Source organism: Perca fluviatilis, chromosome 2 (assembly GCF_010015445.1).
Source record: "Perca fluviatilis chromosome 2, GENO_Pfluv_1.0, whole genome shotgun sequence".
In the NCBI taxonomy this organism is placed as follows: Eukaryota; Metazoa; Chordata; class Actinopteri; order Perciformes; family Percidae; genus Perca; species Perca fluviatilis.
The window spans coordinates 15,672,054-15,695,803 of NC_053113.1; the positions used below are offsets into that span (position 1 = coordinate 15,672,054).

Below are 23,750 nucleotides of genomic sequence, written 5' to 3' on the forward strand. Positions count from 1 at the left end.
GCAACCTGTGGTGGAATGTAACTACGTACATACCTAAGTACAAATTTGAGGTACTTGTACTTTACTTGAGTCTTTTCTTTTCATGCCACTTTTTACTTCTACTCCACTATACATTTCAGAGAGAAACTTTGTACTTTTAACTCCACTACAATAATCTGACAGCTTATAAATTCAGATTCTTTAACAAAAAACACATGTAGTTTATAAAAATAGGTTTTATTATATATATATTAAAGGGGTGATAGAATGATTATATAGGGCATTTTACACTGTTCCTTAAGGTCTCCTAATGGGGTATGTAACATTGGTTGGGCTGAAAATTGCCCGAATGATATTTTATAGGCCCTTAACTACCCTGTGAATATGGCTCTATTTGGAACAAAAGCTTTTCTTCCAAATATGGTATGGTCATGAATATTCAGAATGAGCTACGCGCTGATTGGTTTGGGCAAACTACATAGAAACACATGGGAGACTCATATTTCAGACACTGCAAAGTTATACATTGTTTATCGGGCTATTCCGTTATTAAATTCACTTCTTGATACTTTTTTAAGCGAGAAATCAACTATATAAAGCTCAAATATGGGCCATTTACGAAAATTGATGGCTAATTGCAAATTTGGTAAGACTGTGTGTCGGAGTTCAGCCGCTGGTGCTGCCTCGCCGCCCGCCGGTGCTGCCTCGCCGCCCAGCCTGCCTTCCTTCACAGACCCCGGCCTGCTATGAGTGCTTGGAGCTCCGTCACGGCAGCCCACAGCAGGGACTACCAACACCGCTGCTCTGACTGAGCTCCAGTGCCTTCAACTCCCCTCTTCCTGCTAGCTAAATGGCCCGTTGTGTGAGAGTGAAAGCGCGGTCAGCGAGCTTGTTACACCAGCAATCTCTTACCACATGTTACACACATGTCACGCCACTTATACAAAATTTAACTAAATGTCTTATAAAGCTAACAACGGTGTCCAATTTCAAGTTTATGAATACTTGTGAAGACAAGTGTTTCGTTAGCTGTGACTGTCCCTTCAATCCTAGCTGCAAACCACGGATAGTTAGCTTCCTTTTCGCCTTAATTCGAATATATTTACAGTTAGAATTTCGTCACGCCACTTACACAACATCTAACTATATGTCTTATAAACATAACAACGGTGTCCGATTTCAAGTTAATATTTGTGAAGACTAACTAGGTGTTTCGTTAGCTGCGGCTGTCCCTTCAATCCTAGCTACAAATCACTGATAGTTAGCTTCCTTTTTGGTCGTAATTCGAATATATTTACAGTTAGAATTTCGTCACGCCACTTACACAACATCTTACTATATGTCTTATAAACATAACAACGGTGTCCGATTTCAAGTTAATATTTGTGAAGACTAACTAGGTGTTTCGTTAGCTGCGGCTGTCCCTTCAATCCTAGCTACAAATCACTGATAGTTAGCTTCCTTTTTGGTCGTAATTCGAATATTTACGGTTAGAATTTCGTCACGCCACTTACACAACATCTAACTATATGTCTTATAAACATAACAACGGTGTCCGATTTCAAGTTAATATTTGTGAAGACTAACTAGGTGTTTCGTTAGCTGTGACTGTCCCTTCAATCCTAGCTACAAACCACAGATAGTTAGCTTCCTTTTCGCCTTAATTCGATTTACAGTTTGAATTTCGTCACGCCACTTACACAACATCTAACTATATATGTCTTATAAAGCTAACAACGGTGTCCGATTTCAAGTTAATGAATATTTGTGAATTCCAGAGGAATTCTAAGAGGAGGCTAGCTAGCTAGCTCTCGTCGATAGAGCTACATCCAGCCGCAGGCTCTATCAATGAGACTCGCGGACAAGCGGCGTTTATTTCCCCAATCGTTTGTTTAAATAACTGAACACATTATTATTACACACATTAAAAGATTAACTGAAACCTGTGGTAACAGACTGCTGGTGTAACAAGCTCGCTGACCGCGCTCTCACTCACACATACCGGGCATTTAGCTAGCAGGAAGAGGGGAGCTGCAGGCCCTGGAGGTCTGTCAGAGCCTCGGCGTTTAGTAGTCCATTAGCGGTGTTACCGGTGACTCTGCGCGGGTATGGCTGCCAGCCGGAGCTCACAGCAGGCCGGTCGGCGAGGCAACAACCCAGGCAGCACCGCCGGAAAAAATTTGCAATTAGCCATCCATTTTTGTAAAACGGCCCATATTTGAGCTTTACATAGTTGATTTCTCGCATAAAAAAGTTTCAGAAGTGAATTTTGTAATGGAATAGCAGATATCTGCGTGAACTAGCTAGATTCAGAAGACTACCTGATCTCAGGTCAGTTGTGTAGCCTATGTAAATATTGGGGCGTAACCATTCTCTTAAGGTTCCGGATTTTGGGAGGTTGACAACAACTTCCAGCTTTGTTGGGATTCGCCCGTTTTCAGCGGCAGTTTCAAAATATGAGATTTTCATAGTAAAGGGGTGTCAATGGGATTTTGAGCTTCTATGTATGTCCTATTTACCCACTGTACTGTCTTTATTCAACTATAACTGGGTAAAATCGGTTTTGCATTCTATCACCCCTTTAAACTACCCAACAATATATCGGCCTACAATTCCAGCTGAAATGATTAGCCCATTAAACACAGTTGATTGACATAACTCTTTTGATTGTTTCTGGTTTCTAAAATGTGAGGATTTTTCTGCATTATGTACTTTTACTTTTAATACTTTAAGTACATTTTCCTGATGATACTTACATACTTTTACTTAAGTAACATTTTCAATAAAGGACTTTTACTTACAGTGTGATATAAGTACTTTTACTTAAGTCATGGATCTGAATACTTCTTCCACCACTGCCTGCAAGTGGGAACTCAATGCCTTGCTCACATATTTGGAGGTCATTTACTGAAATAAAAGTTTTCAAACCCCCTACTGAAACAAAACAGACGGCACTTGAGCCAGTCAGCAGCTTAGCTTTATGCCAAAAAAACAGAATACTTTTACCTTATACCCTATTCTTGCTAACACAGCAAGCGTCCAGATCATGAGCGAGTGTGACAGTTGTTTGGTCATGAAGTGGAACTGCTTTTGAAGGCAATAAACAAAAACAAGGTCGCCAAAGAATATCGACTGGGAGACATGCCAAAACAAACAGATACACCTTTATGTTTGGATTCTAAATAATATGTCAGTTTTTTTATTTTTTTTTTTTTTTATAAAGCTCAGCTTCCCTGTCCACACTACAATGCAAGGCTGGTAATCCTACTCCATTTTCACTGCTGGAGTATCCAAAAATCCAAACAAAGAGGTAAGCATGGATTTTCATAAGTATCTGTTTTAGTGGTGAGATGTCCTTTCCACCAAAAGAACATGACCACTTTACACACAGAATGCTCACCCATGCTCACATAGACGTGATACATACACATACAGAACTTATGTAGCAGGATGTTGTTCAGCTACCAGAGTGCAAAAAAGATGGTTTGGGCATTTCACTTATATACAGTGCACATATGTAGACAGTTCATGACGCTACAGAAAGAATGCCTAAAGAAAACGCAAATAAACCACATAATGATGATGTGATTTATTGTAACCAAAGGCGAAAGTGTTGGACAATCTGAGGGTGAAGTGATGTGCGTGTGAATTCCACTGAAATGTAGATAGATACCCTGGAAATCCAGAGTTCTCACAAGAGCACAATTTGAATTTGCTCAGCGAGACACTCTGGCATTGAGTAATGATGCTAATTAACTATGCCCTTGTAGCCGAACTGCACCAATCACATCGGTGTATCTGATATAGGCGGGCCAGAGGCGAGCTAAACAGATGACGACAGTTTAATCTACCAGTTAGCTCCGCTGGTAGCTAAGCATATGGGGCTCTGGATACGTCACCCCGTGTATTGTTGTGATTGGTCGTAGTGTTATCCAATTGCGTGCAGTGAGATTTTCAAATGCATGCTTGGTGCCGCCCCATCGAGTTGGGCCATTTTCATTTCTCAATGCCAGACCCTTAATCTTTTGGATTTACAGTAGGTCTGGATTTCCAGGCTAGGGCATAGATGGAGAAAGAATAAGAAAGAAAGGTGATAAACTAACATAGTCAGAGACATGTGTCCAATGACTTTATAATAATAGTGTCATAAGAAGATTAGTGTATTGGACTTTTTTGGCATTTATTTGGATATAAGCTAGCAGATATAAGATGATAATTACTTTTTCAATGTGTTTTCTCACAAACAGTTCTGTTCCTGAGCCGCACCAGTGCTTCACTGTCAATCGACAGATGAAGACATAAAGCAACCATGTAAGCATAGTGCTGATGATGCAGAGACAGTGGTGAGTAACAGGATGTCTCAATAAGTGTGTGTGTGTGTTTGTGTGTGTGTGTGTGTGTGTGTGTGTGTATGTGCGTGTGTGTGAGAGTACGTGTGTCTGAATAGAAAACCTATTGCCAAGTTAGCACAGACAGCTCAATATCACTTATGAAGAAGACATCTGTAGTCAGGACTCTCGTAGGGGTGAGCAAATCAACCATATCTCGTATGAAGGAACTTCCAGCTGCCTGGATTACACTCACTGGCAAGATTTTTTCTTCTCCAGTATAGGCATAGTGTGATGCTCTTATACTGCAGTGAAAAACATACAGAAGAGGTAGTAGTGGGTGGTTGGGCGCACAAGAACTTAAACAGCACAGAGACAAGTCCCCATTGACATTTTCAATTAAGCAAGATGACATTGTCTTTCCTTTTAACCAAGAGCTTTGAGTTATCTAAAAATGACCATAAAAACATTAATCATACCCTTAAGTTACCAGGAGAGGATATTGAAGTCAAATCAAATCAAACATTTTGCAGTTATGAAAGTTTTGCATCTGCAGTTTATATTGTTCTATGTTCAAACTACATTATGCACTGTAATAAAGGGAAATTATTGGTGGAAATTACCAATCAATCAATTTGACGATTCAAATTGTTCAGTTTGGTTCGTTTCAATGAAGCTCTGACGAAAGTTCTACAGTGTTCTGCCTTTATTCCTATTCCTGTTCTGCTATTTCTTCCTGTTCTATTCTTCTCTGTCACTTTATGTTGTCACTATTCTTCCATTTCCAGCCAATAATCTTTCAGTCCTTGGATTTTGCCCTTTAAATATTACATAATAGCAATACCCATCTCCTTCCCATAACCACCATTATGTCCAGGATGTTCAGAGAGAGTCAACTAAGTGTTTCCATCAACCACCTGCTGGCTCTTCTCCACCATTGTCTAGGCTCCATGAGATCCTGTCCTATCTCCTATCTTCATATATGCCTAGACCTAATCAAGATGCTTCAAATCGATGAATATTCTTTCTTGCTAACTTTAATTAATACGATTACACACTTCCAAATGATGTCCACGCAACTGAATGTTCCGCAGTCACTGACCGATTAATCGTTTTAGTGATTTATAAAGCAGAAATGTCCCAAAATAGGTCTTTCCAGCTTCTTCAGTGTGAGGGTATCATAATAAAATGAATGGGTTTTAGATAAAAGATTAAAATAATAGTTGCACTGTTTATAAGGTTCAAACATACGTCAGGAGCCATCAATCTGTAACAGTTAGCACATCATGATTGTTTCTGTGGCTTTCTTGATCGTTCAGAAAGTTTTATCCCAGTATAAGGTACCACACATCACAGTTGAGCTGATAAGTATCATTTTCAGGGGGACTTAAAAAGCAAAAAGCTACCAATGTGGTCATCGACACTGTGGATCAGTACAGTCAGTTCAGGTTGATGTTCATGGTGTTACACTTCTACTGGTGATAGTTCTTTATTAATCCAGCTTCAGTGGAAATGTATATATGTTTCCTGGGAAAAGATATCTCATGTATGATCAACGTCAGACAAAATCCATTTCCATTGTCCTTTCAGGACTCTAAGCAGCAGAAATATGCAATCTCCCCTGTGATCGCGAGGTGATTACTGATCATCGAAATGGAGATACGTCTAATCTAATTTGTTCAGCGTAGACCACTGTAAAAACGGTTCTCAACTCTGAGGTGGTACAATAATTTGTCCTTTTTGAGACAGAAGTCTCGTTTAATTACTCATGGGGTTCTTAATCCCCTTGGGGATTAAAATCAACTTTCTTTTCTACCCTTGATCTGCTCAGAGCAGGAGGGGCCTGGGAAAGAAAATCTGCAGACTCAGGTACACTACCAAGCACCAAGCCAAGCTAATGTATGGGAATTGACTGCTCCTTCACTTGCCCTCCTGATCACACCTCCACGCAGGCACATTTCACTGACAGCAAGGAGAGAGAAGCCAAAGAAAAGGCTTTTCTGGGTGTCAAATGGTCCTGATAAGAAGGAGGCAGGGAAACGGAGAGACATGTTACGTATGCCAACATGTCACGAGTCAACCTGGATGGGACTGCGCTGTTCTAGACAAGAGGTAAGGTCCAAAGAGGGGAGCGAGGAGAGGCAGAGAACTCAGTGACCTGGGATTTTACCGCTTCAGATTATCTACAGTACCACACTTGTATCTGACTCCACGATTTGATGCCCCAAATACAGCTGGATTAAAGGCCCATTAGAATCAAATAAAGCGGTCCATTCCACGCAGCTAAATGGAGACATCAAGGGGATGATAAGGAATCATGCCAATTTCCTGCTTTAACTGAAATGAACTCAGAACAGAAGTCTGATCTACAGTTAGTGCGCCATTTGTCTCTCTGAAAACAAGACTAAAAACTACTGGTTTACAGCAAACACGCACCATCATTTAGGCTTTCCACACTTGCAACTCTGAGCCCTGGTCTAATGCTAACCTTATGTTACAGAAAGCCCAAGGCTATCATCACCTCAGTCCAGCAGGTGATTACCTTATCTTAAGACTTTTCACGGTGATGACAAGACTGGCAACAAAAGCGAACAACTGTTTCTTCCAAAATGTCATGCTATTCCCTCAAGACTACCGTCACACTATGCCAGCTTAATCTAAAAATGCACATTTTTCTCAATGTATTGGCCATCCGTCCACACTAAGCCATCAAGTCATGTCAATGATCTGTATCTTTCATTCATTCTTGAAAATGAGCTGAGAGGGAATATGATGAATATTTCATAGTTTGGCCATGACATTTATTTACAGAGGTGATTTTAACCCTCTGTTTTTTGGGGATGTAAAATGTCAGGGAAAGTGCTGCTCTGCATGAGCTTACACCCACTGGGGATATCCCATATACTACGTGGTAAGTGTGAAATGTCTAATAATCTAGGATCTGATTGTCCGTTACAACACTAAACCCTGGGAAAACTGGTGTCTTAGCACGGGGCTAAGAATTAGGTTAGTTTAGCTTTCTTCATCAGTACCCGAGGGTGAATTTGTTGTGCAGACAGGGCACAACAGTCCAAGTAAAAAACAACAACAAACAACAACATCAACAACATATTGAAAGGCCTAGCATGGCATTGTCGGAACCTCTCTCTCTCTCAGTTAATTTTCCATTTCCAAGAGGTGTTATCACACAATTGAATAGACTAATCAACCAATCAGAGCAATGAAACTTAACCTACAACCAGTCAGAGCAACGAAACTTAACCTACAACCAATCATAGCAACAAAACGTGGGACATAGCGCTGAGCAGCACATGCAAGTTGGGGGAGTGCTTGGTCCATTTTCAATCAGGAAAAAAATGTCTGGGTCACAAACCTTTTTTTAAATTACAGCTAAATAGTAAAAACAAAAATGTGTTTCTGAAAACATTTGAGGCAAGAAATATGCAATACAGTAAGAGAATCTTGATTCCTATTTGATCAGCACTGCCTAGTAGTTTGACAGCTTGATCTAGGTGATACTACTGAGGTGATGAACAACTATCATTTTTGTCTTTTGATAATATTTGGATTCCATCTTTAACGGCATCTCTTCTTTGTGGGAAAACTAATTTCTTAAAAAAAATCTGCAATTCAGTAATGACTTCCACACGTTTTAATGAGTGTTTAAACCTATTGTATTGTGGTCTGGTATAAAATGTGTATTCGTTCAGTAAGAACGGCTATGTGTGTCCTATAAAAGTGGCAAATAAGTTGTGTTTAACAATGCTAATTGAGACTCACAACCTCACACCTCACAACTGTACATAAATGAGAATGTACGTTCATCGTAGGTTGAAGGTAGAGGAAGTGAGTACCTCTAAATATGCCGAAAGATGACTCACAGACTGCTGTGAGTATTGTCTAAGTACTGTATGCACTGCAAGAGGTAGTACTGTGTTGTCAACTGAACGCTAACTTTAAGATAAGAGGAAGACGTGGTTGCTGCAGCCTCTTCAACCCTCAGATACTGTCTGATTGTTCTGCCAGTGAACAGCAGCCTCCGAGTAATACTGGCTGTTCTTACATAACATGAGAGGGCTGAACATAAGGATATTAAGACTCTGGGAAGTTGGTTAACAGTGCTGGTCTCCCATGACTTTATAAGAATAAGAGCTAATTCACTGAAGAGGCTTTGACAGAAAAAAAACCTACAAGCTCACGTACATTCCTAGCTAGAGCTACAGCACAGAGGCTTCATAAGCTACAACAGCACTTCTCTCTCATGAGACAGAAGTTGAAGTAGAGACGGGGGGGAAGGGTCGTCTTTTCTGTGAAATAATCATGTACAGTAGCAAACTATCATAGCTGAACAGTTAAGTCATAAATTTATGAATAAACAGACTATATTATTGGCATATGTCAGCAGGTAAATGACAATTTAACTACAGATATGCCAAAAATATGTTTTAAAAGTGATTATTAAAAAAGAAGCTAATTTAAGGGAGCCTTATCAAAAATGTGTATACATGTTGAGGGTTGTGTAAAGACTCTCAAACTAACTATTTTAATATTTTTTACTATTTTAAATGTTTAAAGAGCAAATTTTCTGCAATGAGAGCATGCAATTTATTTTTGCCATTTGAAGTGATCATTACACGGCAAATAAAAGCTATTATGAAATGTAAAGTATTATTTTCTTTCACTAAAGGGCCATGGAATGTTAATTGTATGAGTCTGACTATAAATTTAGTGTAGTTTATGAATCAAATATAATATACCCTAGACAATACTGAATCAGAGTTTCTTGTTTTACAAGTCAAAGTCTCGGTCAGTCAATCATTTATATTAGCCAGAATAAGACAAATTAAAAGATTTGTCAACAGTTTTTTATAGGTAAACACAATTTCACAAACTTATTCTTACTCTTTAAAGTGATATTTTAGACTGATACATAACCAGGGTTGGGTTGTAATGGATTACATGTAATCAGGATTACTTATTCAGATTACAGAAAATAAGTAACTATAATCAGCCCAGTTACATTTGAAAGGAAGGTGCTGTACTCGAAATACTGAAAACAAGTGGTCTGGGATTGTCTCCACATGGCTCTCAAAGAAACAGAACAGAAGAATCTCAGATTACAACACACACAGGGGAGTGTAACTTCATTCTCTGCTCAGGACGCCATTACGCCACTATATCTTTACATAGCAAATATTTGTTTGCTGCTATATTAATGTTCTGAATGTTGAGTACAAATGAAACTTTACAGTAGGCCTACACCTGATGTTTATGCCAGCATGTTTTTGTAAGGGTAATTTGATTTGACCAATTCTAAATTCTGAATATGTTCTACTGTATATCAAAGTAAGTTACGCCTCTGAGGTTGCTAGTTTTGTTAAAAGTGACGTAACTTATATTTGTTTTTTAATGATGACTCATGGATAATGGAGTTTTTATTCCTTTTGATTCACATTGAATATGGAAGATGGACATTTTGAGTACGTGCTCCTCTTGTGTTACAAGAACAAAGTGCTCCATGTGGCTTTTGATTAAAAAACAGCAGCAACAAAAACTTACAAAAAAAGAAACATATTGTAGATGTAGAATGTTGATTTGACCAACTGTAAACTGTAAATATGAAATATGCATTTTATTTGCATTGAAAATGTTTTGAAATATATATATATATATATATATATATATATATATATATATATATATATATATATATATATATATATATTTGTGAAACTCTTTTGTGGCTGTGTCCATTTCTTAGTGGCCTATAAAGTGCAATGTTTTATTTTGAAGTAATTTTAAAGTCAACCTTGTATTCATTTTTTGTAATCCAATGGATTAGCTACATTACTACAAAAATTGCCATGTAACTGTATTAAGTGGCCTAACCTGACTACATTTCAAAATAATCTGACACGACCCTTTTAACTATTCTACTGCCATTCACGCCACGATGTTAAAATAAATGTCAGGTGTATTCTAATCGACTTTTACCCATGTTGATGCGCTTTACTTGACTTTAATACATTCCTGTAACAATTAGCCTAGCTATAGGCTAGCTACTTGTTCCGCTTTAAAAGCTTGTTAAAAGGACTGCGCAAACACACGGAACATTCATAAGACACATTTGTATGAGTGAGTAGGAGAACTAGCCTGCGGTGACACATCCACTACAGGGAAAGATGAGTCATATTAGATAAGTAATACTTCTCTGAATCTAATAAAACAAAGAGTGGAGCTGAATGAAGAGCTTATAAACATTGACGGCTGTAGAATAAAGTAGCCTACCGTGGTCCTCCGCGGTGTCTGTCAGGCTGTTGTTATCCTCCCCGGCTGCTGCATCCAGTGTGTATCAAACAGGGGCTGTTCCGGTCTGCCGCATCTACAGCATCGCTGCACGCCGGAGCAGAGAGGGCGGATCGGGACAGGAGGGGGTGGAGGGGCCGGGACCGAGGCCGAGCAGGATGGATGGAGGAGGGACGCTGAACTACTGTGCAGTACAGACCCTACTGTACTGTCAGTGCCGGGTCAAATGGAGGGGAGAATGACTCCTCTGTTTCGTAGAAATGCGTATTTTTGCTTTTATAATCTTCATCATGGGTGACAGGTGTAGGCTATTAGGCTTATGTTCATGTAACCCACATTTCTATAAGCTATAAACTGTAGCCTGTAGGCTTATTTCCCACTTTACATGGGAACCAAAAACTAACCTTCAGGGAACGTTCCCGCAACCAAAAACGAACGTTCCCAGAACGTTCTAGGAACCAAAAATTGTTAAGTCCTATTCCAAAGTGTGCAAAGTTAACTAATATTAGCTTAAATTAGGTAATGTAAACGTACCCTGTTATACATTAAATGGACCAAAGATGCAGTGTGTCAGGCTATTATTAGCCTATTAGTAGTCGTAGTAGTAATTTCTACTAGCCTTTATGTTAAAACATTTCAATATATTGAAATGTTGATTTAAATGTTTTCACCAATTTTGAATATCCACCAATATTCAAGTTGGTGAATATTCAAAATTGGTGAAAACATTTAAATCTGTGCAATGGCAGTTTTAATATCTCAGTGGAAATTTATTCTTGACGTTATAGGAGTAGTCTCACAAAAATAAATACATAAATCTGATTTCTAGTTGCGCTTGCCTCCTTTTTCCAGAGCTTTCAATCCCGTCGCACGTTCTTCATCAGCAGATGGAGTTTGCTCGGTTTAAGTATGCTCGGTTTGCTATGTTGGTTTGTGCAAACTCCATCCACTGACAAGGATCATGTGATGTGGTTGAAGGCTCTGGAAAAAGTCCTGGAGTCACGTTCCCCCTCATGTTGGTTAAAATTGATTTTTTTGTTTTTGTATGTTTAAGACTTCATCAAAACTGTTCACTATCCGGTGTTATCGATCCACAAATGGCTCAACAATTAATAAAAGAAATGAAAATGTCCCAATATATTGGGACATTTTCATTTCTTTTATTAATTTTAAATCTTTAACACAATAACACAATAACAAAATACCACCTATTGCCGTCTTGGAACTTGAATGGCATATTCAGTAGAAAAGTCAAATTATAGAGATACAGTATATACCTATGTGTGTTCCCATGTTTGTTTCATGTTCAGGCTGATCTGACACATCCTGTGGAAGCAGGAGGCACCGTTAAATTCCTTTGCGGATGTGACAAACATGGCAACAAGACGCAACTCGTCAACAAGGACTGCATATCTCAGAGACTGAATCTATGGCTAAACATGTACCTGACATGTTCAGACTTGAAAAAAATACCCACACCATACAATGTGCAGATAGACACAATATTCTCTCTGTATAGTCTCCCTCTCTTGTCTTTCATCCATCTCTGACTGTCCCCCAATCTTGCCCAAGGGGAGAAATTCTCCAGTGAACTGGCTGCTCCACAGTCACGGTGATGTCTAGTTTCTGAGTAAAAAGTTTGTATTCATTGGGTCAGTTTCTAGCCACAACCTGGGGAGGTGAGGTTGGTTCTAAACACTTTCTTGCCGTTGAGGGTGAGCACCAAGTAACATATTAAAGGGGTGATAGAATGCAAAACCGATTTTACCCTGTCATAGTTGAATAACGACAGTTTGGTGGGTAAATAGGACATACATAGAAGCTCAAAATCCCACTGACACCCCTTTACTATGAAAATCTCATATTTTGAAACTGCCGCTGAAAACAGGCGAATCCCAACAAAGCTGAGTTGCTTGCGCAAGCATCTCAAAATCCGGAACCTTAAGAGAACAGTCACGCCCCAACATTTACATAGGCTACACAACTGACCTGAGATCAGGTAGTCTTCTGAATCTAGCTAGGTCACGCAGATCTCTGCTATTCCATTACAAAATTCACTTCTGAAACTTTTTTATGCGAGAAATCAACCATATAAAGCTCGAATATGGGCCGCTTTACGAAAAAGGATGGCTAATTGCAAATTTTCTCCGACTGTGTGTCGGAGTTTAGTGCCGGTGTTGGTGCTGCCTGGGTTGCTACATTCGCCGCCCGACCGCAGTGTCAGCGAGCTTGTTACGTCCGCAATCTTTTACCGCAGCCCGCAGGTTCCAGTTAATCTTATAATGGGTATGTGTGTTGAGTTATTTAAACAAACAATCGGGAAAATAAACGCCTCTTGTCCGCGAGTCTCATTGATAGAGCCGCGGTGAGATGGAGTCCATCAATGAGAGCTAGCTAGCCTCCTCCTAACTCTGACATTCACAAAAATACATTCAATTGAAATCCAAAATTGGACAAGTGTTAGCTAAGCTTTGTAAGACCTTGAGGAACCTGTAATATTCATGCCGTGACGAAATTCAAACTGTAAATATACTTTAGTTATGCGAAAGTGAGCAAGCTGCGGTATTTCCCCATTGTAATGAATGGGACATATAGCAAGCAGCTGTTCGTCCTACAAAGACGCCTTGCGTTCATAAAAATGCCTTAAAATCAAATCGGACACAACGGTTAGCTTTATAAGACATTGGGGAATGATGTATGAGTGGCGTGACGAAATTCAAACTGTAAATATAATTTAGTTATGGCGACAAAGTAGCTAGCTAGCTGCGGTATTTCCCCATTGTAATGAATGGGACATATAGCAAGCAGCTGTTCGTCCTACAAAGACGCCTTGCGTTCATAAAAATGCCTTAAAATCAAATCGGACACAACGGTTAGCTTTATAAGACATTGGGGAATGATGTTGTATAAGTGGCGTGACGAAATTCAAACTGTAAATATAATTTAGTTATGGTGACAAAGTAGCTAGCTAGCTGCGGTATTTCCCCATTGTAATGAATGGGACATATAGCAAGCAGCTGCTCGTCCTACAAAGACGCCTCGCGTTCATAAAAATGCCTTAAAATCAAATCGGACACAACGGTTAGCTTTATAAGACATTGGGGAATGATGTTGTATAAGTGGCGTGACGAAATTCAAACTGTAAATATAATTTAGTTATGGTGACAAAGTAGCTAGCTAGCTGCGGTATTTCCCCATTGTAATGAATGGGACATATAGCAAGCAGCTGCTCGTCCCTACAAAGAGCTACTCGCGTTCATAAAAATGCCTTAAAATCAAATCGGACACAACGGTTAGCTTTATAAGACATTGGGGAATGATGTTGTATAAGTGGCGTGACGAAATTCAAACTGTAAATATAATTTAGTTATGGCGACAAAGTAGCTAGCTAGCTGCGGTATTTCCCCATTGTAATGAATGGGACATATAGCAAGCAGCTGCTCGTCCTACAAAGACGCCTTGCGTTCATAAAAATGCCTTAAAATCAAATCGGACACAACGGTTAGCTTTATAAGACATTGGGACATTCAAAACCGTAAATGTATTATTTATAGATATAGTTATGCCGGCAGCTGGCCGCGGAGCCCCGTAGTGCAGTATCCACAAAGGGTGACTTTGCCCTGGGTATGGAGCCCAGCAGGCTGCCGCTTTCTCGTCAGACTGTGTGGAGCTCCTAAAGTCCGACACGTCTTACCAAATTTGCAATTAGCCATCAATTTTTGTAAAACGGCCCATATTTGAGCTTTATATAGTTGATTTCTCGCTTAAAAAAGTCTCAGAAGTGAATTTGGTAATGAAACATTGCAGTGTCTGGAATATGAGATTCTGTCGCTTCTCTAATGTATGTGTATTGGGGATTCGCTCAACCAATCAGCGCGCTCTCTAATGTCTCGGCGTATGGCGCCAAGTCGACCAACCAACTCACGCAGCTCATCTAAATATTCATGACCATACCATATTTGGAAGAAAAACTCTTGTTACAAATAGGGCCAAAACACAGGGATGCATAAGGGCCAGTAAAATATCAACCAGGCCATTTTCAGCCCAACCAATGTTACATACCCCATTAGGAGACCATAAGGAACAGTGTGAAATACCCTATATAATCATTCTATCACCCCTTTAATCCCTGGTTGCAAATAAAATGCCCACAAAGAAAGGTGTTACAGTACAAGATCACTTTGAACTCTGCTCTCACCAAGTCATCCCACCCAAAACCTTCTAAAATAGTTGTTGTTTAGGTTAGGAAAGATCATGGATCTCTTTTAAAAAAAAATTCTGAACAACATAAACATCATCTGTGGTGGGAATTTCTGTTGAATAAAAGCTCACAAACAAGCTTCATGATAAAAGCCACCCTGGGTTTCACCATTGAATGCTTGACGTAGCAGTAGGATGTTCAGTTTGTATTAACTAGTAGCATTAACTTAGTTTCACTTTGCCAGACCTTCCTCCATCGCGGCGCTGTGGAGGAGGGTCTGGCTAGTCCACACAGCATTCCGGGATGGGAGAAAAACGTGCTCTGGTTTATTGGCATTTATTTATACCAATCACAATTGTCTTGGGTGGTGCTAGGTAGAGCTGTAATTGGGCCTTAAAAGTTACGCCTGACGAGGCCCGAGCCTGACAGAATTCGGGCCGAGCCCGACAATACATTTTGATTGACAGCTTTTTAAAAGCTCGAACCCGTTCACAGCCCGACATTATTCAAACGTGCGCACGCACACAGCTCTTTTGCCTTTTGTCAAGAATGAGTCATTTATACATTATTTTACATAATTTATTCATGACTAACGTAGGCTATAGGTCACTTGGAAGTTGGAACATAGAAATAAAATAAGTCCTCCAGAGGCCAGCCTCTGTTTCACCTCCTCAGCATGCATTTTTGCGCTAATCGAAACGCATCACCTGACCGCTCATTTATCGCGCAACTCGGAGCGCAAGCCCGAGCCCGTGTAAAATGATAGAAATTAAGACCGAACCCGACAAAGATCTTCAGCTCTAGTGCTAGGCACTGGGAAAAGCCACGGTGCCGCTGCAAAATAGCTTCTGGAAGGGCATTTTTTTGTAGAACATGTGTACGTTCAAAGGTTGTTTTAGTCGTGCAACAGAAAACTCAGATTGGACAGATAGTCTAGCTAGCTGTCTGGATTTACCTTGCCGGAAGTGGAACGTCGTGGATATAGACTAGCAACTACTTAATCCAGTCCTGACATGTTATAAAGAGAGGGAACAGTCGTGAGGCTGTTATCAATGAGATAAAATTGTGCTGGATTATCTGCATAGTTTTCCTGCCCTCGTGTTAAACTCTGACTCTGCCACGACCAATAAAAACTACTATTAGAGTTTAATCCATAATGAAAATAATCATTATTTGCAGTCTGATAGTTTAAAATTAGCTCCACCCCAACCACCACCACCAACAACAACAACAACAACAACAACAACAACAACAACAACAACAACAACAACAACAACAACAGTATCCTGCTTTTATTAATTCATGAGTAATGTAATAGTATATAATAGTAGTCACAGGGGATATTTTTATGTCTAATACTTTTTTGACTTTTACTTTTTTCTTTGTGATTTTACCCACATACTTTTACCAAAGTAACATTTCAATGCAGGAATTTTACTTCTAACAAAGTATGTTTACAGTGTGGTATTAGTACTTTTACTCAAGTACAGTAAAAGATCTGAATACTAGTCAAGCCTAAATGTGACCGCCAAACATTATTTGGGGTTACTGTATTCTTACCAAAATCTACCACCTACAGTAGTGTGTAGGATATATGGGCTCCTTTGCTTCGGGTGGATTTAACCTGGACTTGCAGGCTACAGTAAATTGCAAAATGTGTTAAACCTCTGTTGTTTCTGTGCACGTTAAAGTTGTTAGCTACAGGTCTGTGTTGTGTATAGGGTTGGGTACTGAAACCCGGTTCCACTATGGAACCGATTCCTATGCAACCGGTAGGAATCGGAGCGGATTAGAACGTAAATTTCGGTTCCTCATTTCGGTTCCACTGAATGTGTCGACTGAAATATTTTCCCTCTGTTGCTCCGAAACAGATGTAAAAATATCCCACTTCCTCTGTAGTCTACTGTTAGTTAGCTACCGTAAATGTAGGCTACTTTTAAAATGCCATATTTCCCCTCTGGGCTCACCGAAACGGACGTAAAACCATTCAGTTTTCAGTTTTTCAAGAATGGGTTTAGGAATCAGAATCGTTTTAAAAGTACCGGTTCAGCATCGGAATCGTAAAAATCCAAACGGTACCCAACCCTAGTTGTGTATACTGTAGTTTTTTTTTTTTTGGACATTGTAGCTGACACTTTTGTGATCAGGTTTAGGCAACAGATGGAGAAGACCTGATGACACACTGGATACATGATCAGTTCCATTGTTATGAAACTCCTTCTCCTTTTTCAACAGCCACTGAAAGCAACACACAACTCTTTCAGCAGTAAGTGGGTGGAATGTTTTTTTTTTTTTTTTTTTCCAAAGAATGAGTTCCTAGTCTACAGTGAAAAATCTCCCTATTGTTCTGACTGGAGAATAAAAGTCATTCTACTGTGGCCTGGAGGAAGTGGGCAGGCATGACCTAGTCCAGAAGGTAAGAAAGACCTAATCGGTTGGTAATTTATCCCTTTATATAACAAGTTTGAGGAGGAAAACGACACCTGGCTGCTGTCACATGCACATTCTCTGTCATATTCGAAACCAGGCTTGGATAAACAATCTCATCTTTGCTCAGCTGAGCAGATACTGTCTTTTTTTGGAGGTGGCATGCGCCAGTTGTCCCTAAACAGATTAGATACAACCACACCACCAAAATGTCTGTTGACAGTACATGGTGCTGGTTAAAGACAATAGGAGGTATATGACAGGCCTGTTACAAATCAGTATATTGGAGTTTCGTATCAATATATTGTTCAGGTAAAATACACTTTGCTTTTTGTCAGGCATTACTTGACTAGCATAGTTTCAGGAGCAGGGCCACACCTCAAACTCTTCCGGTATTATTATAAATACCCACCTAACCCTCTCATCTCATTCGCTCCCGCATTCTGCACCCCTCGCTCCCACCCTCTTTCTGTTCCTCTCCTTTCTCCTCTTCCTTAGGTCCTAAGGGGGTCCGTCGTGCCCGGGTGCGACTGCGGATTCCCTACCGAAGCCTCCCCACACTGCAGTCAATGTCAAGTCAACTGATGACTACAGGCGACTTTATGCCTCGCATTCCAATCATCTTTCATTATTAAATTGTTCAAAACGTGTCTGCTTGATGGTGTGGTCCTTGTTAGTGGATATTCAATATAATATAGTTGTAGTGAGGTGCTGATCACTGGAGGAAGACTTGAAAATAAGAAAAAAGTGTTGCACTCTCTGGCTCCATAGGCATATCTCTGTTTATTCTGATGACGTTTCGGCGCTCCAGGCCTTCGTCAAACCGACAACGGTCGGTTGTTGATTTCAAGAAGACACTTTTGTTTCCTTATTTTTTAGGCATTACTATCTGCCAAAGGTAACAAAATATGTCGACCAGCAAAAGCTCATTTATAACTGTAACAATAAAATGTCTTTTAGATTTCCTCAGGTTATAAAGAAATGTCCTGGAGGTCTACAGAGACCTCTGCTGGCAAAGCACCTGACTAACAAGACCGGAGAATTTGAGATTTATTATAGATTTATTTTGCTATTTTGTTTCCTCACTATAATAAAAGTAGACATTTATTTTCATTAGGTTTTCTTTATTTTAAGCTCCTACATCAATTCACAAGTATTGATTTTGTTTGGATGAATGTTAATTACTGGATGATGTAACAGACCTGATTGGCCAGTTTGAACTGGGGAGGCGGGCTCTAATCCTATATGTGTGAGTAGTCTGTGAGTTTTTGGGGGACTGTTTTGTTTGAGGAGCAGCATCCAAACCATTTTAGAGTAAAGAGGAGTTCCCTCTGTTTGATGGTTTTTTTTAAAGACTGAAAATAAAAGTCTACCAGTTATCCCAGCAAACCTTCCTGCATTATGTTTTCTCTGCTTCATGGTTCCTCTGAGCTATAACACACCTCACCTTGCAACAGTGCCACATGGTATTGAGAGCAAAATATTATATTAAATATGTGATAAATATATAAACGGAGCCGTCTGGTTCTTATTCCAACATTATAATGAATCACGAAGGGATGTGATGGAAGAGTATCTTGACACATGATGCAGTGTAACTGAAGGTCATTGTTCATTCCACTGTTTACCAAATGTAGCAGTGCAAACATTTCATAACATAACCTCAAGTTGACTTTTCAGTCGGCCCAATGGAAAACGTTATCAGCTTTTTCAAACCAAGATAATCAAAGTTATCTCTGCTCCACTATGTAAAGCGTGATGATTGGAATAAATCCCAGTCACTGTGGAAGTCCGGTGAACTTACAGTCAGCTAAGTCTCAGCCGTGATGATGATGACGACGACCATGGCCGCTGTGCTCTCTGCAGCCCTGCTGCTGCTGCTTCCCGGGGCTCTGACTCAAAGTAAGCTTCAGAATAATTCATACTTCATACACTTTATATGAATTGATTTTCTTCATTTCTAGATCTCAAAAATCATATAATTTTCTTTTTTTTCCTCATCTATCATGCAGCGAGCCCACCAGTTCCCATTGACGTGTTGGTGGAGAACAGCTTGCTAGGCACCGCTCCTGAGACGTTCAGCACTCATGTGGCTTACAGAGGGATCCTGCTGGGTGCACTGAAGAGACTCATGGACTCCAATGCAAACTTTAAGTAAGATCATCACATCAGAAAGAGTGACAGTCCTCAACTTATTCAAAACTTGATTTGTAAAAGAAAAAAGTAGCAGGAGCACTTCTGGGGTCCTTTTTAACCACCGATGCTAATGGAAGGGAATGACGTACACGGAAAGGAGGAAGAATTATGTCTAATAAAGTCATAAAAAAAACCATGTCCAGGCACTCAAGGTTTGTTTACAAAAAGTGATAAAAGGCCACTCAAACCGATTTTTAGTTAGTTAAAGGCCCTTTATCACTTTTTGTAACCAACTTTGAGTGCCTGGGGCATGTTTTCTTTATGACTTTATTAGTCATAGGCTAATTCTTCCTCCTTTTCTGTGTTATTTGAAACGTTATTTGCTAAATCCCCTTACAAGTACATAAACCTGCTGATTGGTTGAAAAAGTTATTCATAATCATCTCACAAGATAAAAATATTTTTTTCAAAATAAGCATTTTTACAGTGGGACCCCTCTTTCTCCAGACCCTTGAACACATCTTAAACAGGACGTGCTGAAATACATTTACACATACGGTATTTCTTTGTATTCTTTTGTGAAATTAGTAAAACAGCTAAGCTAAACTGTAAGCAAACACTGAGCCAGTATGATGGATAACATTTCCTTTTCTGTAATATCTTTAAAACTACAACACTGATCCACAGAGCTTATATCCACACGCATAACCACCATCATCATTGTACTCATGTCTTTGTATTGTTGTCTTGTTTATTTGTATGTTGTTTGAATGTGTTTCTTTTTTTTATCTTGCACTCCTGACTGCATATCAAGTTTCCCATTTGGGATAATGAAGTAACTGAACATTAGTGGGTGTCAAGAGGCAGCAGACCTTTATATTTCAACCAGAGAGGGCAGTGAAACACTGCTTTTCACATTAGGTTACTCTTTAAGGCGACACCGACACTGGCTCAATGGAAACTCTGAATCACAGCTGGATGACAATGAGTGGAGGATTTAGAGTTTTTAATACTTAGCTACTCATTATATAATTATAGTTGCATTGCGCGGATATCTTCCCAGATGCTGTCACATCAGAAGAAATAAATAAATATAATAAAATAATAAAAATATCGTCACTTTCAAAAGTCTATCTGCTGGACACTGTCTCCCACTGACTGTATGCATGTGGATTGAAACTATAAAATTATTTTAAATTGGAAGAAGTTTATTAACAAAAGGTACGGTTGTTCAGATAAGATTGTGTACCAAACACTAATCTTTGACTTAGCTTATCTCCAACACTACATCACTCACACAGTATAACTCATAACTAATGGTGCGCAATGTAGATCGAAACTCAGATTGTAAGTCTGATGAAAAACATAGAAAGACCTTGTTTGTGTCATTAGAAAACTAAGAACACAAGATTGTCCAACAGTGACTAAAAGGTCACATATGAACAGATGCAGTATTAGCAACACTGATTAGCCTTGTTTGGTGCACAAAATAACATGCATGGACACACATACAATTACACTTATTGCATCTATATGAATCTTTTGCTCCTGTGCATGCTGGGACGCTTTCTAACACACCTACCCCATGTAAGTGCAATCATATGATCAGCAAGTCATATAAATACTAGTCGGAGCGATTGCTCCGGTGCCGCAGGAAACTCCGGTGGATTTATGAGGAGCCTAGCACTAGAAGATGAAGATCTTTGTCGGGTTTGGTCTTAATTTCTATCATTTTACACGGGCTCGGGCTTGCGCGGTAAATGAGCGGTCAGATTAGGTTCGGTTAGCGTGAAAAAGGATGCTGAGGAGGTGAAACGGAGGCTGGCTTCTGGAGGACTTTTTTTATTCTCACAACTAAAACAACTTCCCGAGGCTATTTTGCAGCGGCTCCTCCGGATCTTAGCGCCGCCCATGACGATTGAGATTGGTTTAAAGAAATGCCAATAAACCAGAGCACGTTTTTCTCCCATCCCGGAATGCTGCGTGGACTAGCCAGACTATATAAATTCTGATCACGGTTTCATCTCTTTACTCGTGTTGCCTTTATTTGAAAACTAGAGCGCACATTGTTCAAGATAACTTCACCTAAGATTAACAAATCAATTGTTCTTCTGTTTGGTCCTGCAGGTTCACCTACACAGAGGATCCAAACTATGGGCCCGTACCTGGAGAGTGTGAATGGAGTGGCTGGAAATGATAAAGACCATACATACTGGGAGCTGCTGGTTAAGACTCCAGATGGCAAAATCATAAGACCTGACGTTGGTAAGTCCACTATGGCATATGTCTGTTGATCAGTTTTTCTTGTATAATTTTTTTTTTTTTTATTTTACTTCACATTATGGATCTTTTTGTGCAGGTATTGGATGCTACATTCCCAGTGAAAACGAGCAAATCATCCTGAAATTTACTAAGTGGTGAAGATTCAGCAGCCACAGTACATCAACATGAGATCAGAGCCGGTGTTGTTTGACAATGTATTTTCATAAGTGAACAAACAAACAACATGCATCTTTGTTTAATGTTGAGTTATAATATCATCTGAATAAAAAATGTTCTTCCATGTTTGGATTTTAAGGGGTTTCAAAGTTTAATTAACATTATGGATAAACAGCTGACATGTTTGTGTTTTGAATATGATATCCAATGTTTCCAAGTGTCCTGACAGAAGGCCAATCACCCTTTTAAATGTCACTTTTTAATGCTGTGAGCACCAGAAATGAAATTCTATTCAAATGTCTCAAAACATGGACAAATGAAATGGTTAGATTGTAATAAGAGACAAAACGTTTTTTTTTGTAATCTGGGTAAACTGACTCCACAGAGTCTTTACTGTGTTCACTGAGTGTGTGCAGATTTTGGCAGGTTCTTCATATTGGAATCACAAATCCATTAGAGCAAGAGTGAGACAAAGAGAATGACATATTATCTGAAGATCTTAAAAGGCCCCACCACTGTTTAAATGTTTAAGCCAACAACCACGATCTAAGCAGCCCACACCTTCCATTATTATCATGTATTCATTTACCAAAGCATACAGCCATGTTTTAGCTTTAATAATATTGTCCTACAATTAATGTATCTCTGTACAGTCTCAAGAGGGACTCGTTTAAAGACAAGATGGGCCTCTTGGATTGGCTGGTTGTAAAGTTGCTAAACACAGTGTTAAATATCAAGTCTCTACCTCACCTGCATCATTGCAAGTGCTGTCAATCATGACTTAAAGAGCTCATATTATGCTCATTTACAGGTTCATAATTGTATTTAGAGGTTATATCAGAATAGGTTTACATGGTTTAATTTTCAAAAAACACCATATTTTTGTTGTACTGCACATTGATGCAGCTCCTATTTTTACCCTGTGTGTTGAGCTCTCTGTTTTAGCTACAGAGTGAGGCATCACATGCGCAGTACCTAGGTAAGGACTGCTAGCCAGTCAGAAGCAGAGTATGAGGGTGTGCCATGCTAGCAGCTAGGCGAGCATTATAACGTTTGTTACAAAGTGACGCAAAATAATGCGCGTTTGTCACTGAAGTAAAGGCTGGACTACAACAGAGCTGTTTGGAGCAGTTTGTGAACAGTGTTTTCTCTGGGAGATGGTAAGTCCCTTTGGGGTGGACTCTTGGCTTTTTCACTTTGTAAACCGATTACATGCACGAAAAAAGATATATAACAAAATGAAGGAAAGGGAAATAGCCAAAAAGCATAATATGAGCACTTTAAACCATTCCCCTTTCCAAGGATATATAATCACCTTTCAGGCCTGTGACTCTCTTTTCCCTCCAAACCAAACCACACCAGGCAGAACAAAGAGAGTATTGATGTGAATTGAATGGACATTTTCACCTGTATTGTCATCATCATCATCATGAATGTTTTGCCTAATTTGTTATTATCAATTGTTTAATGCTATTCAGATCTGCAACAATTTCTTTAAATATTCATTTGTTTAGATGAAATCATCCATCCACCATCCACAACCCCACAACCAAGTGTAAACCATTTCTCTGCACTAAAAATGTTGGAACAGCACCACTAGATCCTGGCTTTTAACGTGCCACATCAGATGTTCATTGAGCCAACGCCATCAGCACAAAAGAGTTAGTTTTTTTTCTTACACAGATTTGATGCTGTAAAAGAGATTTTTATTTTTGTTTCTTGATTCATAAAGATTCACACAAAGCAGGTGTATTACAGTAGTATGTTATTAAAGAAGGAATGAGAAAGTATCTGGTTAACAAGCAGAACAATTTAAGGTGAAGGTAGGGATTCCCATGGGAAAATAAAGTCAGCTCTTTGCTGGTCAGTACTATAAACAGTCAGTTTTCTTACTGCATTTAGCACACTGTTTACATTAGCAGCCATTTATCACC

The 23,750-nt window shown here is 39.4% G+C and overlaps 1 protein-coding gene across 1 annotated transcript in view; it reads right to left on the reverse strand.

Annotated features, from left to right (window-relative positions):
• Positions 1 to 10,739, reverse strand: part of LOC120570576 (ATP-binding cassette sub-family G member 4-like) — a 31,320-nt gene extending 20,581 nt beyond the window's left edge. The window contains exon 1 of the mRNA XM_039818972.1: positions 10,596 to 10,739. The gene's annotated coding sequence lies outside the window, so the exon portion shown is untranslated. The remainder of the gene's footprint in view (positions 1 to 10,595) is intronic.
• Between the last annotated feature and the right edge of the window lie 13,011 nt (positions 10,740 to 23,750).